The 15627-nt window shown below is 47.6% G+C and overlaps 1 long non-coding RNA gene across 4 annotated transcripts in view; it reads left to right on the top strand.

Moving 5' to 3' along the window:
• LOC123616445 (uncharacterized) overlaps positions 1-15627 on the top strand; it is a 189752-nt gene that overhangs the window by 145826 nt on the left and 28299 nt on the right. For 2 of the 4 annotated variants that reach the window (XR_012503767.1, XR_012503768.1), the window contains 2 exons: positions 33-112; positions 13461-13800. The exons of 1 other annotated variant lie outside the window; for it this stretch is intronic. This is a non-coding gene — a long non-coding RNA (uncharacterized LOC123616445). The remainder of the gene's footprint in view (positions 1-32; positions 113-13460; positions 13801-15627) is intronic. One more of the 4 variants, XR_012503769.1, reaches the window with a different exon arrangement.

Here is a 15627-nt window from a genome sequence, read left to right as displayed (position 1 = left end):
TTGCTTTTATAACTTTGTGACATGTTTTTCAGACTTGACAGATAACGAAAACTCTAGTGAAATGGCTTGACTTGCCCGTGGTCATTGTCAAATGAAAACAATTCCGGACTTGGTAAGAAGGAGAGATTTGAGCCTTTCAAAAGAATGATTGCAAGGCAGAAAAAGTGACTATTATAAGGGGAGAATGATCTGTCCATAAGATCTGCAAGCACCGCAAATGTGGGGCAAACAGGGGTCCTTTTATAGAGAGCAGTAAACAAAGGGACGGGGGGTGAAAGGTGATCCAATGAGATGGTAGACCAGAGAGTGGTTCTCAGGAGCGGCTGTCCCAGGAAGACGGTGGGCCAAGTTCAGGGCCTGGTGGAGAGAGCGAGGCAGAACCAAACTTGGCTAAGCAGCATTTAGTTCCAGCAGGTCAGTGGGAATGAGCAGTTCCCTGAATCATTCGTGGCATAAAGGGAATTTGGAGGGTCTTGTCATAGGGAAGCAAGGGGGCGCCTGTGAGTCTTTTCTAAGTCATACAGGGAAGGGAGGTTTTTTTTTACAGCAAGCTGTTTTCCTGAAACACAAAGGATGGGGGATTTCTTAACCTTCACTGTTTTCCAGGCTCACAGGCTCAGGCAAAACCCAACATTGTCATCACACAGTTACACGTTGCAGCATTAGGACTAGAATTCAGGACACTGGGCTCCCAGACCACTGATGTCACTCCATTTCTCCATCCTCCCACCTCTTCCGGAGCTGAGCAGTCTTATATTTTTCTCTCCATCCTCCTCCTCTTAACACCTGCTGTTAAGAATAAAGAAGCTGGTGACAGCTTAAACTGTAACCCTTCCCAGGGATGTTTGTGTCTGACTAGGGATCAGAGCTTTAGTTTTGGAATCTGAGGAGAGTCCTTTCTGGGATTAAACTGTCCTGACATCTCTTTTCTTTCATCAGAATCATCGAGTCCCTTCTGCCTACACCTGAAAGGGATAATAGATCAGCACAGAAGATGGTAGATCATAAGGAGCTGGTTGATAACAGGCCATTGAATCAAAGAACCTCAGAGCTGGAAGGGATCTTAGAATATCTGGCACAACTGCCCATTTTACAGATGGGAAAGAGTGAGGACCAAGCAGAAGGGACACTAGCTAGACTTGATAATAAATAAGGATCTCCTAATTGCTCGTGTTATGGAGAGAATGAGGGGGGTGCCCAACTCTTCCTGGGCTTTTCCCCATCGGTGCCAAGTCCTGCCTCCCTCACTCCTTGGGTTAGAAATGGACCAGTGGCTATCAGACTTTAGTATGAATAACCATCACTGGGTGATGCTCAGCGTAGAAAACTGCAACTCCACTACTCTCCTGAATTATACAGGACTGGAGCCCGGGAAGCCATGTTTGATGCAGAATTTGAGACTCATGCATTTGGGAAACACTAGGAGGGGCCAAGGGAGGGATCTAGGTCTAGAAAAAAGATGGACAGAGTGATCCCCGGGTGGTTCTGCCAGCAGAGTCATCTGTGAGTCACTGGGACTGTTGGGCAAGCTTGGAGGTAGGGTGGGGGTGGGTGGTGACCTTTATTTCTCATCTCTAGGAGTTGTTGTTGATGGAAAGGGTAGCCCCCTTCCTCCCCCCTTGTTTCCTCCTCAGCCATCATAAAGGCAGAGCCTGGGGGGAGGGGAGGTGTTCTTCAGGGGATTAAAGACTCTTCCTTGAAAGGAAACAAATTCCTCACTAATTATGCAATTATTTTATTATGCAGCCTTAATGAAAAAAAGTACACACACCACTCAAAGGCTTACAAAGAAGGCTGCAGCCAGGACGTATCCAATTTAATAAATCCTCTCCATCCTGCAATTATTTCCTGGATTCGTTTTAATACAAGTCCGCAGGAGGACGGGGGACAGTCTCTGCTTGGCTGTAGGGGTGGGGGGGCAGGTCTTCCCCTTCCCAACCCACCCCACCCCAGCTGCCCTCTCCAGGTGGGTGCCAGGGCACAGACACCACTTATTCTAGACCTACCTCATGCTCCTCCTTCATCCTGTCATATTCCCAGGAGAAGAGCTGTGAGAGGAGAGTTGGGGGGCCAGAAGAGACAAGGACAGGCTTTAGATTTAAGGACGGGGTTTTAGATCATGAATCCTTTAGTTGAGTTTTGGCTTTGGTTCCATCCCCCAGCAATGCCCCATCTTCCATCTGTGAACCTGTCCTGCTCTGATTTGTGTTCCATTTCCTCAGCCTTCCTCTCAACCGGCAGTCGTGGCCCTGTTCCCCAAACAGTTGGATGATAAAATGTGGATGTGTGACCCCGTCAGTGTCACTGATTTTGAGTCAGGCAGGTGTGGGCTCACAGTTTGGCTGGGCGAAGCACGGGCTTGTGCTTAGCCTTGCTGAGCCTCAGTTTCTTCCTCTGTAAACTGGAGATATTAACACCTTTCTCATTAGGGATGTTGTGAGATCAAAGGAGCTCATGGGCCTTGAGGATATAGCCCAATGCTTGACACAACTGGTGTCCATCAATGCAAATTTCCTGCCACGGCTCCCCCACCTCTTTGAAGCCTTACAAGAAATTTCTTCAGGTGGCATTCATAATGGTGGGGCAGACACTGGGGCAGTGGAGACTTTCTTGACTCCTCTGAATGTTCCTCACTCACTTTATCCCCCTCCCCATGGTCTTGTGATGGTGCTGCTCTAAGGAGGACTTGGACTCCAGAGGGTAGGGTGGGTTGGGGATCAAGAAATGCCTGGAGAATCTTGTTTCTCTGTCCCTAAAAGAAGGGCTGGGCCAGGAGGAGTTCTCTGCTTGTTGCCAGCTCCCTCGCCATCGCCATGGAGACTGCCTACAGGCTGAATTCCTCAGCATCCTGATGGAGGCAAACCCAACCCTGCAGATGCTGCCATGCCCGGGTCCTGCTGGCCCTGTACACTGCCTGCCAGGGGGTGCTGGAGTCCCACCACAGCCCCTGCCTGCCTCTCCATGTTCCTTCACTGCACGCCGACCTGAGTCCGACCTTAACCGGCACCACCTCTAGGTGCTGCCGCCTTGCCATGGGGTCCTAGCCAGGCAGCCTGGACTTTAAAGTCAGATGGACCCCATTAGAAGGCTATTTCTAGCATTCACTAGTGGTGTCACCTTGGGTTAGAGTAACATAAAATTCCCAGACCTCAGTTTCTTCACCTATAAAAGAGACATGCTAATAGGATACACCTCTGAGCGGGCTGTGAGGGTCCTGCCAGGTGTTGTACAGGAAAGAGCTGTGTTAAACTAAAAGCACTGAACAAACGTGGGGGGTTGGTAGCACCAGGCTAGCCCTGCTTAAGCATCTGTTTCATGCCCATTTTTGTTTTAAATCCTGAACACACATTATTTCATTGGATTCAAAACACCATGAGATGGGACTTAATTTCTTCCTTGTGCCCATGAGGAAGTGGAGGCTTACAGAAGCTAAGTCAATTGCCTGAGCTTACCTCGCAGAAAGAGCCAGAACCTGAACTGTGGTCAGCCTTTCTCTATAAGAACCTGTAAGAGATCACTGTTCTTATGGACATAGATTCAAAAGGAAGTTTTTATTGAGCATGTCCTTAGAGGGGGCGATAGGGGACACTAGAGCCGTATAGGACACAGTCTTCCTTGACCTCAGGGAGCTTACATTCCATGAAAAGTGAAGCAGCCTCAAAGAGGGGGCCGGTGACAAGAGCCTTGTATGGAGACAGGCAGCATGAATTCAACAGGGGACCGTTCTTCCCGGGCCGGGGTCTTTAGAGAAGGCTCCATGGAGGGTGGGGGGCTTGGGGTAGGCTTTCAAAGAGTGGACGGGGTTTGAGGAAGCAGAGAATGTAGTCCTGCAGTCCTGGTGGGGACTTGGACCATCTGGAGAGAGCCGTAGACATGTGCTGAATGGCGGCACAGGGGAGGAGGGCTTGAATTTGGCCATGGGTAATTTTCCACATGGACCTGCAGAGGCTGTTACTGGCTTGACTCAGCGCAGTAGCAGATGCAAACGTGTACCCCAGGGTGTACTCAGACATGCACCCCTACGGCCCCGGGTTGCCTCAGGGTGTCTTTCTTTTCTTTGGAAGCCTGCACCGAATCGCTTCCTGCTGTGTCTCTATCTTCCCTTTGGAGCAGACAGCCCAGTAGCTTCCAGCCGGGACGCCTTGCTCTTCAGACATCAGGCTCCGCTCGATCAAACTTGATGTCCTCCAACCCTGGGTCAGAGGAGGCGGCGTGTGTGCTGCTGGGTCCTGGCACGCTAAGCTGGGGTCCCCCAGGGCTCCCAGAGTAGGCTTTGAGCCTGGCTGCCTCCCCGCCCTCTGAAGCCCCGTGGTGGGGATGAAGAGAGACAGGCTTGGATTTTGCTGGTAAAACAACCATGGATTTGGATAATTTCAGGACCAGGCAGGGCGGAGGGGTGAGGGTGAAGGTAATGCGGGCAGGCTGTGGGTAGCCGGGCGTGGGGCAGCGGTGGGTGTGTGTCCTGCTCACATGTCTGCACAGGGTGCGTGTTGGAGAAGACTGGGAGGTTGGAAAGTAGATCTCCCATCCCTCTGCTCCTTCCTTTATGCCCCATATCTGTGCCAGGCCGAGGATCCTCATGGGGTGAATTCTGCCTCCTCACCCGAATACTTTGGTCTTATCTCCTAACAGGGCATCCATGCATCCGGAGCTAGGTCCATCAGTAAGGAGATCCTGGTATAGAACATATACTGGTGGCAAGTTCCCTAATCACAACCTGGTCACTTAATTTGATGTGACTCAGGTGACCACATGAATCAGGCTGCCTGACTCACTTCTTGTGCCTTGAACTTTGGGCTTCTCAGTCCTCATGCCCTTCTGGGTTCCTGGGCAAATTCCTTTTCAGAGCACTCACCTTTCTTTGGGCATCTTCTTGAAGCCTTAGCTTTTTTTTCTTTTTAATTATAATTATTTTTATTTTTTATTGATGTATACTTGATTTACAATGTTGTGTTAATTTCTGGTATACAGCATAGTGATTCAGTTTTATATATCTCTATATATGTACATATATTCTTTTTCATTATAGGTTATTACAAGCTGTTGAATATAGTGCTGTACAGTAGGACCTGTTGTTTATCTATTCTGTACATAGTAGTTTATATCTACTAATATCAAACTTTTCCTTTATATCTCCCCCACTTACCCCTTTGATAACTGTAAGTTTGTTTTCTATGTCTGTGAATCTGTTTCTGTTTTGTAAATAAGTTCATTTGTGTCATTTTTAAGATTCCACATATAAGTGATATCATATGATTTTTGTTTTTCTCTGTCTGACTTACTTCACTAAGAATGATAATCTCTAGGTCCATCTATGTTGCTGCAAATGGCATTATTTCATTCTTTTTTTATGGCCGAGTAGTATTCCATTGTATATTTTTAGCACACCTCCTTTATCCAGTCATCTATGGATGAACATTTCGGTTGTTTCCATGTCTTGGCTGTTGTAAATAGTGCTGCTATGAACATTGGGGTGCATGTATCTTTTCGAATTGGAGTTTTCTCTGAATGTATGCCCAGGAATGGGATTGTTCAATCATATGGTAAGTCTATTTTTTGTTTTTTTTAAGGAATCTCCGTACTGTTTTCCATAGTGATTGCACCAGATTACATTCCCATCAACAGTGTAGAAGGGTTCCTTCTTCTCCACACCCTCTCCACCATTTATCGTTTATGGACTTTTTAATGATGGCCATTCTGACCGGTGTGAGGGGATACCTCCTTGTAGTTCTTCAGGTCCCTGATTTCCATTCTAGGCTCTCCAATCAAATGTCCTTGCCCATCCTGGCCCCTGCACGCAAATGTACTCCAGGATTACAGCCTCTACTTCCTTTCCCACTCCTGGGCGCTTAGAGCCTCTGTCTTGGTCGAAGGCTGTTTCTCTCTTTCCCCTCCCTCCATCACCTTTTTGAACATGTCCCCTTTTCTCTTCTCCTACTGGCTTTTAGTCTTTCTCCTCCTGCATTTTGGTGGCCCGGCAAGGCCTTCCTACCTTCTCTAGACTCTGAAACAGTCTCTACATTATTTCACTCCCCAGCCGCCCCTCCTCCCATGAAGTTTTCTTTAAAACATCTGGAGTCTCCATGAGCGTGCCCCTTTTGGAGATAGCTAGATTGATAAGCCGACCCCTTCCAGAATGTGAATATATTATGCCAGTGGTGACACACTTGTAATTTGGCATGGCCCTTCTGAAGCTGTGTCTTAACCCACGAAATGGTGAGCATTCCAGCCAAAAATTTAAAACCGTGGTTCAAGATTCTTGGGAAGGACATCTTTCTGAAACAACTTGTATTTCAGATGATCTTAATCTCAGGGAGGGTTTCAGATTAGGTCTACCATCTTGGTCGCTCTCTGTTTCTCCTTTTGTCTGCCTTTGTCCTCCAATTTGCCTCTGAACTTTGTAATTTTTAAAAAAATTTTTTTAGTGGAGGTACTGGGGGTTGAACGCAGGACCTCATGCATGCTAAGCAAGAGCTCTACACTGAGCTATTACCCTCCCTCCTGACCCTGAACTTTGGACTAGAACTAGAGTGCAGCCTATAGGAAGCACAAGGGGTGTGGCCCACATTGTTCGCACCCACCTTTCCACGGAGTAGTCAGAACTCTTGGCACATCCACTTCCTGCCTCTTTACCAATCACCTTCTCGGATACTCCTGCCAGGGAGAAGGGATGGCTCATCAGATACCTAGGGTTGGATTCATAGACCTCTCTAAACCTCCCAGGGTACACTGATCCTCAACCTTTTCTTTCTGTGCTCCCTTCCATCCAGCTTTCTGTGGGCCCCACCATGGTAGAAACCAGAGCCGCCCCTCCCTTTTCCGAGAAGGCCATTTGCGTGTTTACAGGCATTCCGTTATTACAGTTATCACTTCCAGTAAATTTTAAAGACATAAAAAACTGCAAGAGTATTGTTGGGAGCCTATTTTATTGCTATGGCTTTAAAACAAACAAAAATAGTAATTCCATTAGTAGTTGAAAATCACAGGAGCACCGTATCGTTGAGTATAAATTTACTGCTACGGTAACCGTGTGCCGCAAAGATAATAAACGCAATTGAAGAGCAGTTATTGGCAGGCGGGGTGGACGGGAGACAACACGTCACACTTGCAGGGCCACCTGGGGACTGCGGTGGGGGATTTTTTTTTAGTGTTCTGAGAACCGTGTAGGCTCCCCTGTACACGGAGAGGGCTGTGGGGGGTGGGGAAGGTAGGAAGAGCTCTGAAACCAGACCCATCCTGAGTGGAATCCCTGCTCTGCCCATTTCTAGCTGTGGAAAGCAGAGCAGTTCACGTGGCCTCATCAATAAAACCGGGATAATTCTACCAGGTTGCAAAGATGAAATGTGACACAAAATGTAAAAGTTCTCGTAAACTGCTCACCCATAAATTCCATGAAGGCAGGACCCCTGTCTGTCTGATTCTCCACTTTATCCCTCATGCTACCTCTGTGCCTCGTGCCTCGCCTGTAGTAGGTTTGAATGTAACTATCATTGTAATATTTTTGTTGCTGTTATAAATTTTTTTTTATTACATCACTGGTAGGATTTAATCAAAAGCCTTTGATCTAGTTAATCCCCATGCCTCCTCTTCTACCTCAACCAGCAACCCATCCCTCCCAGTCCAGTGCCCTGGAGGGTAAGGAGAAACCAGCAGAGATCCACAGGGTAACCAGTCAGGAAATCAAAAGAAGGCTTGAATGATAAAACCTAAAGGGCTTGCCTACCAACCCATGAGATGGATGAGCTACGAGTATGTATATTTTAACCTTTTGGCAAAACGTTTCTGAAGCAAATTATAATACCTGATTTAATAGCGAGGCTCCCAGACACAAAGCATGTCTCAGAGAGGCCGGGGATTTGTTGTTTGATTTATAGGGAATAGTTTTGGTGTAAATGTTTATTACAGTCAAGTTCTCTTTAAAGGTGATATATGGCGTTATTCCACATTAGCATGGAAAGTGGCGTCTCCGGATCTCCCAGATCGCACCGGGTTGGAGCGCCACATCTTCCACGCCTGGCAGACCTGCCCTCCACCGTCTCAGCCTGCGGCACCTCGGGCACTTTATCAACTTTATGTCTCAATTGTCACACCTGCACAGCTCCCGGCAAGCATTACACGTTCTCCATTTGCACTTTTTTTTGGCATTGTAGGTGACCTCCTGCTTTTTGGATTGTTAATTCTATTTCTTGGCGAGAGCTGAGCATGTGTAGCCAACCAGGGACCTCAGTTTCCCTACCTGTAAGATGAGAAGTGAAGAAAACCGTCTCTGCCACTACCTGGCCTCTTAAAAACAGGTTTCCTGCGCCATCTTCCTCCCTACCTCCAGGGCTGGGCGCAGTACCTGACATTTGGCCGTGTTCCCTCATCAGCTTTGGATGGACGGGATGAGTGGATGGGATACTGAAGGTAACAAAGACCAGCATAGCTTGTTTCCTAGACATTCGGAGAAGGGGGTTCTATTAAATCTCAATGAGACTTCTTTCTCTTTTCCTTTCCCTGGCTGGGCCCCTTTGCCTTCAGATATGCCAGCTGATTTTGCTTCTAAACCCTGATGCTGTTGTGAGCTTCGATCCCTGCCCCATACCTCCCCAGGCTGCCCCTCATTGTCTGCTTTTGAACCCCATCCCTCGTGGATGGAATTGGCAAACACTATATAATTATATTGGAAATCACAGGTTCCCAGAGATGGGGGAATAATTATGCTTAATAGGAATAAAATGAATTCCCAGTTGCCCTCTTCAGGGTGGATGACAGTCCGACCCTATATTTACCTTGTAATGATACGGCAATTACCATCTAATAATTACCCTGCTGGCTGGCACCTGCCCAGCCATTAATTGGTTAATGGCCATCATGCCATGCAGGGAATTGAGGAATACGCCTGTTCCTTAATTTCCATAACTTAAAAATCTTCAGCAGAATGGGGGAGGCTCTGAGGAGACAGTCATGTGGGGAACGGGATGGAACAGTGATGCCTGCAAAAAGGATCTGGGTTCTTAGTTGAGGGTCTTTTCCCCAGGAAGGCATATCCAGCCTTCCGGGGGTGTTGGCAAGTGGAAAATACACAGGAGGGAAATCCACTGAGGTCAGAATGACCCCCCTCACTCCCATATTTATGGCAATGAAAGGACCAGAGATGTTGGGGCAAGTAATAATTACAGACCAAATTAAATCCCATTGGGGCCCTTCAGCCTTAATTAAATCATTTGTTCATCCAGTCTGTTTATCAAGCACACACGTACAGCAGTGCATTTCCAGGCTCCTTGGTGCCCACTGATCTTGATTTTCTCTGAACCTCTCCCTCAAGGCTTCACTGGCTAAATCTGTCTTGTGTGGTCTCCTCGTGGTTCCCAGAGTCTCCGTCTGGCCTCGGGAAGCAGATCAGGGGCTTTCTTAGGGCAAACACTCCTTTATAGTCTCTTTACAAGTGCAGAGCAGGCACTTAGAATACGTCATGAATGGCAGGTAGCAAGACAGTGGTGTAGAGGAAAAGTGCATGAGTTTTGGAGTCGGCTGGACCTGGGTTCAGTTCCCAGCTATGTTACTACTTAGTTGTAAGACCCTGGACAAATCCCTTATCTTCTCTAAGACCCCCAAAGTGGGACTAATAATGATTGGTACAGGGTGCCTGTCCTCCAATACATAGCTGACACCAAAATGGTTCCTAATATTATAATATGTGCTATATATTACATTTGCATATTAATGCCTATTATTGTATATACATATGAAAAATATTTGGAAATGTGTATATATGGATATATATGTGTATCTAGCTATAAAACAGGGTAAGCATTTTGCTCTCCTCTTTTTCTCGGGAGCAGAGGTAATGGCGGTTGGAGTAAGTAACTGTGGATTTGTTTTGTGGTTAATTTTTCTCTGACCTGAGTGGCCCAATACACTGCCTCAATCTAGAGCATCACTGGAGAAAATTCAAATCCCGCTGGGGGAAACGACACTGATGGTGCTGTGCAGTACAGCTTTCCCACGTGTTATTCCATTTAATCCTCATGCTAACTCTGCAAGGGGAAGAAATATTGCAAAAGACAGAATGCACTGGGCAATTAAGGAGATGATTTTATTAGGGCTCTTTGCAAAGGGGAGAATGCTCGTTAATGAAGAGTGTCTCAAAGAAGTGGAAGGCGGCCTGGGGTTTTATAGAGGCAGGTAAACAAGGGAGCCATCAGCAGGTCTTATGGGGTCCTGAGGAAGGCCTGAGGTGGGTCTTATCTAAGAATGTAAGAGAGCAGGGTGGACTTTTGAGGCTAGTCGTGGCTAGGAACACAAAAGGGTGGTGGGATTTCTCAACCTGAGGGAGCACAGGGCTCAGATCAAGTTCAATATTGTCAATATCATCTTGATGTTTGTAGTGGAGTAAATGAAAGATAATAGGAGAGGTTGAGTACCTTGTCCAACATCTCACCACCAGTTTGAAGTGGAGCAGTCTCAGAATCCCAGCCTGTCCGGACCCAAAGCTGCCATCTTGGTGCAGTTGTGTTGGCATTTTCTTCATTCACTGATTCCTTCAACAAATACCGATACACTGCTAGGTGCCAGGAACTGTCCTAGGTGCTGGGAAACTTCAGTGAAGAGACACTAAGGGCCCTGACTTTCGGGAAATTACGTATGAGGGGGGAAGAGAGACATTGATGAGGATTTAATTTGAGATGGGGGTTAAGTGCTCCAGGGGAAATAAAACAGGGTGATGTTACGGAGAGTGACTCAAAGTGGGGCAGGCTTCTCTGAGAGGTGGCACGGAGGAACCGGCCATGCACACAGCTCAGGGATGTGGATGTGAGGCAAGAACGTTCTAGGAAGAGGGAACACCAAGGGCAAAGGCCCCATGGGAATGAGCTTGGCTTGTTTGAGGAACAGTCAGCAGCCACTGAGCTGATGGGAATGAGGGCGGAAGAAGGTAAACAGAGGTCAGAAGTTTCGGAGAGAACCAGATCAGAAAGGACCTGTGAGACCTGATGAAGTCTTTGGATTTTATTTGCAGTATGATGGAGGAAGCCATTGGCAAAATGACACAAACCACTGGGCAGTGTTCGGAGAATGCTTAGAGTGCAAGCATTGGTGAAAGGCCAGAGAAGGGCGTCCTTGGCCCTCCAGCAGTTGGGTTAACCTGTCAGCCATGTGCTGTCCCCACTCCTGGGCGTGAACCTGCTCACTGTGAGGATGGAAGACAGTCATCCTCTTGCCCACAAACCCGGGACCACCTGCAGCTGGGCCTTGGCCAGCTTACCTGACCATCTGACTCTGTACCTCACTGCTCAGTGTCCAAGTGTGCTTACCTTATCATTTACCCGCATTTTGCCTTCTGCAGTGAAACATGATGCCCCTCCTCCCTTAGACGTGAGGAGTCACAGGGGTTGTGTGCTGGGTCCAAGATCCCACAGCTAGTTCATGAAGGAAACCAGGTTTTGTGATGACTAGGCTGAGCATCCCCGAGCATCCCCGACCACCCCACCCCCAGCTTGGGTTACAGAGACTTCAGAACAGGCTTACACAAGCATGTCCAAGTGAATCCTAAAGCCATTTAGAATAATGTATGGAACTATGCGCTGTTGGGTATTTAGTGGTCTTTCAGGCCACTGCCTATGAGCTGTCCGCTGTGATCTACAGCCAGCCGCTATTATCTGCTATTAGCACTGCCCTCTATTAGAAACTATTAGCACTTACCAACTATTAGCCACCATTAGCTACTATTATCACCCGGCTCCTATTATCCATTATTAGCTGCTCTTATCAACGATCCACTATTATCCACTATCAGCTTCTATTATCGTCAGCCATTATCCAGTATCTTCCATTTGTTATCTGCGATCCACTCTCAGCTACTCTCTATTATCAGTGCTGTGCTCCCATCTATCAGCTACTTTTCATCCTCTACCATCTATAGCTACCTACCATCTAACAGCCACTGTCTATTGTTTAGCATCCATCAGCCATCATCCGGCTATCACTTTCCACCTGTCCTTGATACTAAGCTCATACACAGTAATTAATAGCCATTAGAAATCTCACAGAGGCCCCTCTGGGGTGAGAGCTTCATGTCTGCCGTGTAAGTTTTGAGAGAGAGTATTCATGGTGGGTTCCTGTGAATTCACAGCCAGGACGACGTAGACCCTCCCTACTGCTCCCAGCATCCCTAGCTGGTGTCCCCATGAGACTCCTGGCTACCACGTCACAGATTGGCAAGGGAAGGTGGGGAGGCTTTGACAGGAAGAGTCAAAGGTCCACCCAGAGAGATGTAACTTTAAAGACACACATTTGGCTTGACCAATTAAAACCTGCATGAGGTAGAGTGTCTGGTCCCGGGGGACTAAGAATTCAGAAATAAGCCCAAGGACGAGACAGATCAAAATGGACTGCCTTACCTGTTCCTCATCCCCAAACATATGCACGACCAGGTGTACCCGAACAGACAGCAGAAACAAACATGGGAGCATGCGCTAAGAGGCAGCAAAAAGGTGAAGATGCTGGATGAGGGAGGGCAGGAAGACCTCTGCTGTCACGGAAGCAGGTGGGTGGAGGGCTTCTTCCTGGGAGGCCTGGGTGCTGCCCGACCCCAGGATGCCTGTCTCAGGAGGCGGCTGGTGGTGTGGAAAGCCCCGGACAGGTGGTCAGGTTGTACGAGTTAAAGTCCTAGCTTTAAAGCCACACTAGTGGTGCAGCCTTGAGTGAGTCGTTTTACCTTGGGGAATCCATGAAGGTGTGCACATGAAATAGGTTGCCAGGAGAGACAATCCCGGGGACGCAGAGAGGGGCAGAGCCTCGGCAGGTGCCACGGGAGTTCATCTGCTCAGAAGGGCCCCCCTCTGGAGGAGGAGAAGGCTGGGTGAGGATTCCTCAAGTGTCACAGCTGGAATGGTCATCAGAGAGCATCTGGAATGGGACCTTCCAAACTGTGGGCTGTGACCCCTTTAGGGGAGTAAATTCAAACCCATTAATGGGCTGTGACCAGGACTTTTTTAAAAAAGAAAAAAGTAGAATAAAATAGAAAAATGGCAGAGTGCACATACACATGCACATGTAGTATGGGTACGCTTTGTTTTATGGAAAGAAGAAATATTTACATGTGAACTGGCTTGTCAGAGAAAATATATTTCTGACTGTGAGTTGTGGTGACATGAGTTTGAAAATCATCAGCCTCGTCCAGCCTTTCAATTTGGAGATTAAGGCTCAGAGAGGTTAAGTGCTAAGCCAGGGCAAGCATATGCCACCACTGAAAAAGATGATGGCTAAGCTGTGGGCAAGAACTAGCCCCCCACCCCACCCCCACCTCTCCAGGGGAAGGAGCCATTTGAGTAGAGTTAGGGGGACTCCCTCCCTGAAACACAGGAAGAAGAGGTCAAAGGGATTTCTTTTTTCTTTTTTTTAAGCATTCTATTTTTTTTTTTTTTTTTTTTTTTGCGGGGGGACGTAGGTTTATTTATTTATTTGGTTTTTCAATGTAGGTACTGGAGTTGAACCCAGGACCTTGTGCATGCTAAGCATGCACACTGCCACTTGAGCTATACCCTCCCCCTCAAAGGGATTTCTAAATGACAAGCCAGAGATACGAGGACTGCTGTGATAGTGGAGGGTGTTCGTGCATCCCGGGCAGCCCTGTGGTTTACCAGAGGCTCCAGACAACGACTCGAGCTCCAGCCATGGCCCCAAGGGGGCTTTTCATCTAACAGGATCCTCAGCCAGCCTAAGGGACCAGCTTGGAGACCAGCCTGGAATCAGATAGACCTGTGGTTCAAATTCCGCACTGCCAGCTATAGACAGGGTCGGACATGCCATGTTAAACTGGTAAGTCTGTTTCTCCAAATGGAAGTGAAAATACCTACCTCATGAGTTTCTTTCTTTAAATAAGTATTTAAAAATTAGCCAAAGGCAAGAGCTTGGCAGCTGAATGCATTCAATTAGTGCTTGCCCCTGCCTCCTCCCCTGCCCGGTGCTTCTCGGTTCACAAAGGCTTCCATATTCATGATCTCATTGACTGTTTCAGCAAAGATAGTTCTTACACAAATAGGTCAGTAAAGTAAATACATTTAGTATTTACACTCATGCAGGCAAAGAGGCCAATGTCCCTTGCTAAGGCAATGATAGCATATAGCGATCCCAGCAGACAGACTTAGAAGCCATACCTTTGTCCGGAAATTTCCGGTGCCCCTGAGGTCACTAGCTGCCTGTGTCCTTGGGCCACCCTCTGAGATACTTCGAAGTTGGGCAAATCGGAGGCCTGAGTTGGGGTGGCCAGGTCCCCTCCTCCCCTCCCCCCTGAACCTGGCTTGTGTTAAAACCACTGACCAGGCAGATCCACCTCCTTTCCTGTCCCATGAACCTAAGATAAATCTGGCTTGGAGGCCCATTCAGAGAAACGTGATCTACACCTGGAAGGGCTTGACTGCTCTGGGGAAAAATATTGGTTTTTTCCCCCCAATTTAAAAAAGTACTTCTATTATCTCCCTCAAGATAGATTTCAGCTATTTACTCAGAGTTTCCTCTTTGAAAAAAGCATCTGCATTCCCCAGGGGCGTCTTTCTTGCCTGATATCCTCATAAGCAGAGTGTAGACGCGTATATATCAAGATGCTTGTTATTGGACCGTCTCTCTCTCAGGTGTGGAGAGAGATGGATGAGGATGAGCTTCATGTGCTCAGAAGGCGGCAGCCCAGGCCCTGCTTTTAGAACAGGCTGGTTCCCACCTGAGTTCCCTGCCTGTTTGGATGATGCCCATTCTTTACACGGCTGCAGCCCCACGTCCTGGCCCCGGAGCCCAGCCCTGGCTTTTCCTCCCTGTGCCCTCAGGGGCCAGACTGCAGACAGGAGTTAACGTGGCTACACCCAGAGGCTGGGGATCCTCTAGACTGCCCTGGTTTTGTATAATTTATCTCGTGTCCTCTGCATATATTTGCCTGTGCCCTATTTTCTGCTTGGAAGTCGTGGGGACCGGAGCCAACCTTTCCTCTTGCCAAATTCACTCCCCAATCTCACCTCTCTCAGCAAGCGCTCCCTCCAAAAGACTCCTCTCTCTCTGGAACACTCTGACCAAACTTGTACAATGCTATAGGCTCCTGAAATAAAGCCAAATTCTGTATTTAATCAGTACAATGAGGGGCCCAGCTGGCTCTCCGTGGATGTGAGCTCTCAGAGCAGTTTCCTGAGTTTGATGAGCTGCCCTTGCCTCCAGGAAGCCCTCGGTTGGCAGGGTTTGACGACTCTGCGGTGCAGAATTCTCCTCCCGTTCGCCCTCCCCCTTAGTTTTATTGAGGAATAATTCACATGCCATAAACTTCACTCATTTTGAGTGTACAATTCAGTGATTTTTAGTATATTGGCAGAGTTGTGCTACTATCACCACAATCGAATTTTAGAACATTTTTATTACCCCATAAAAGAAACCCTATACTCTTAGCCATCCTTCTCCCAACCCCCACCCACCTCCTCCCAGCTCTAGGCAACCACTAATCTACTTTCTGTTGCTACAGATTTGCCTACTCTGGACATTTTATCTAAATAGAATCGTACAATATGTGGTCCTTTGTGACCGGCTTCTTTGACTTAGTGTAATATTGCTGAAGTTCGTTCACGTTGAGGCATGTGTTAGTACCTTCTTCCTTCGTTATTTATTATT

The sequence above is a fragment of the Camelus bactrianus genome, chromosome 33, assembly GCF_048773025.1.
Source record: "Camelus bactrianus isolate YW-2024 breed Bactrian camel chromosome 33, ASM4877302v1, whole genome shotgun sequence".
Lineage (NCBI taxonomy): Eukaryota > Metazoa > Chordata > Mammalia > Artiodactyla > Camelidae > Camelus > Camelus bactrianus.
Note: the sequence above shows the minus strand (reverse complement) of the source record. Positions and strands in the feature narration are given on the sequence as shown.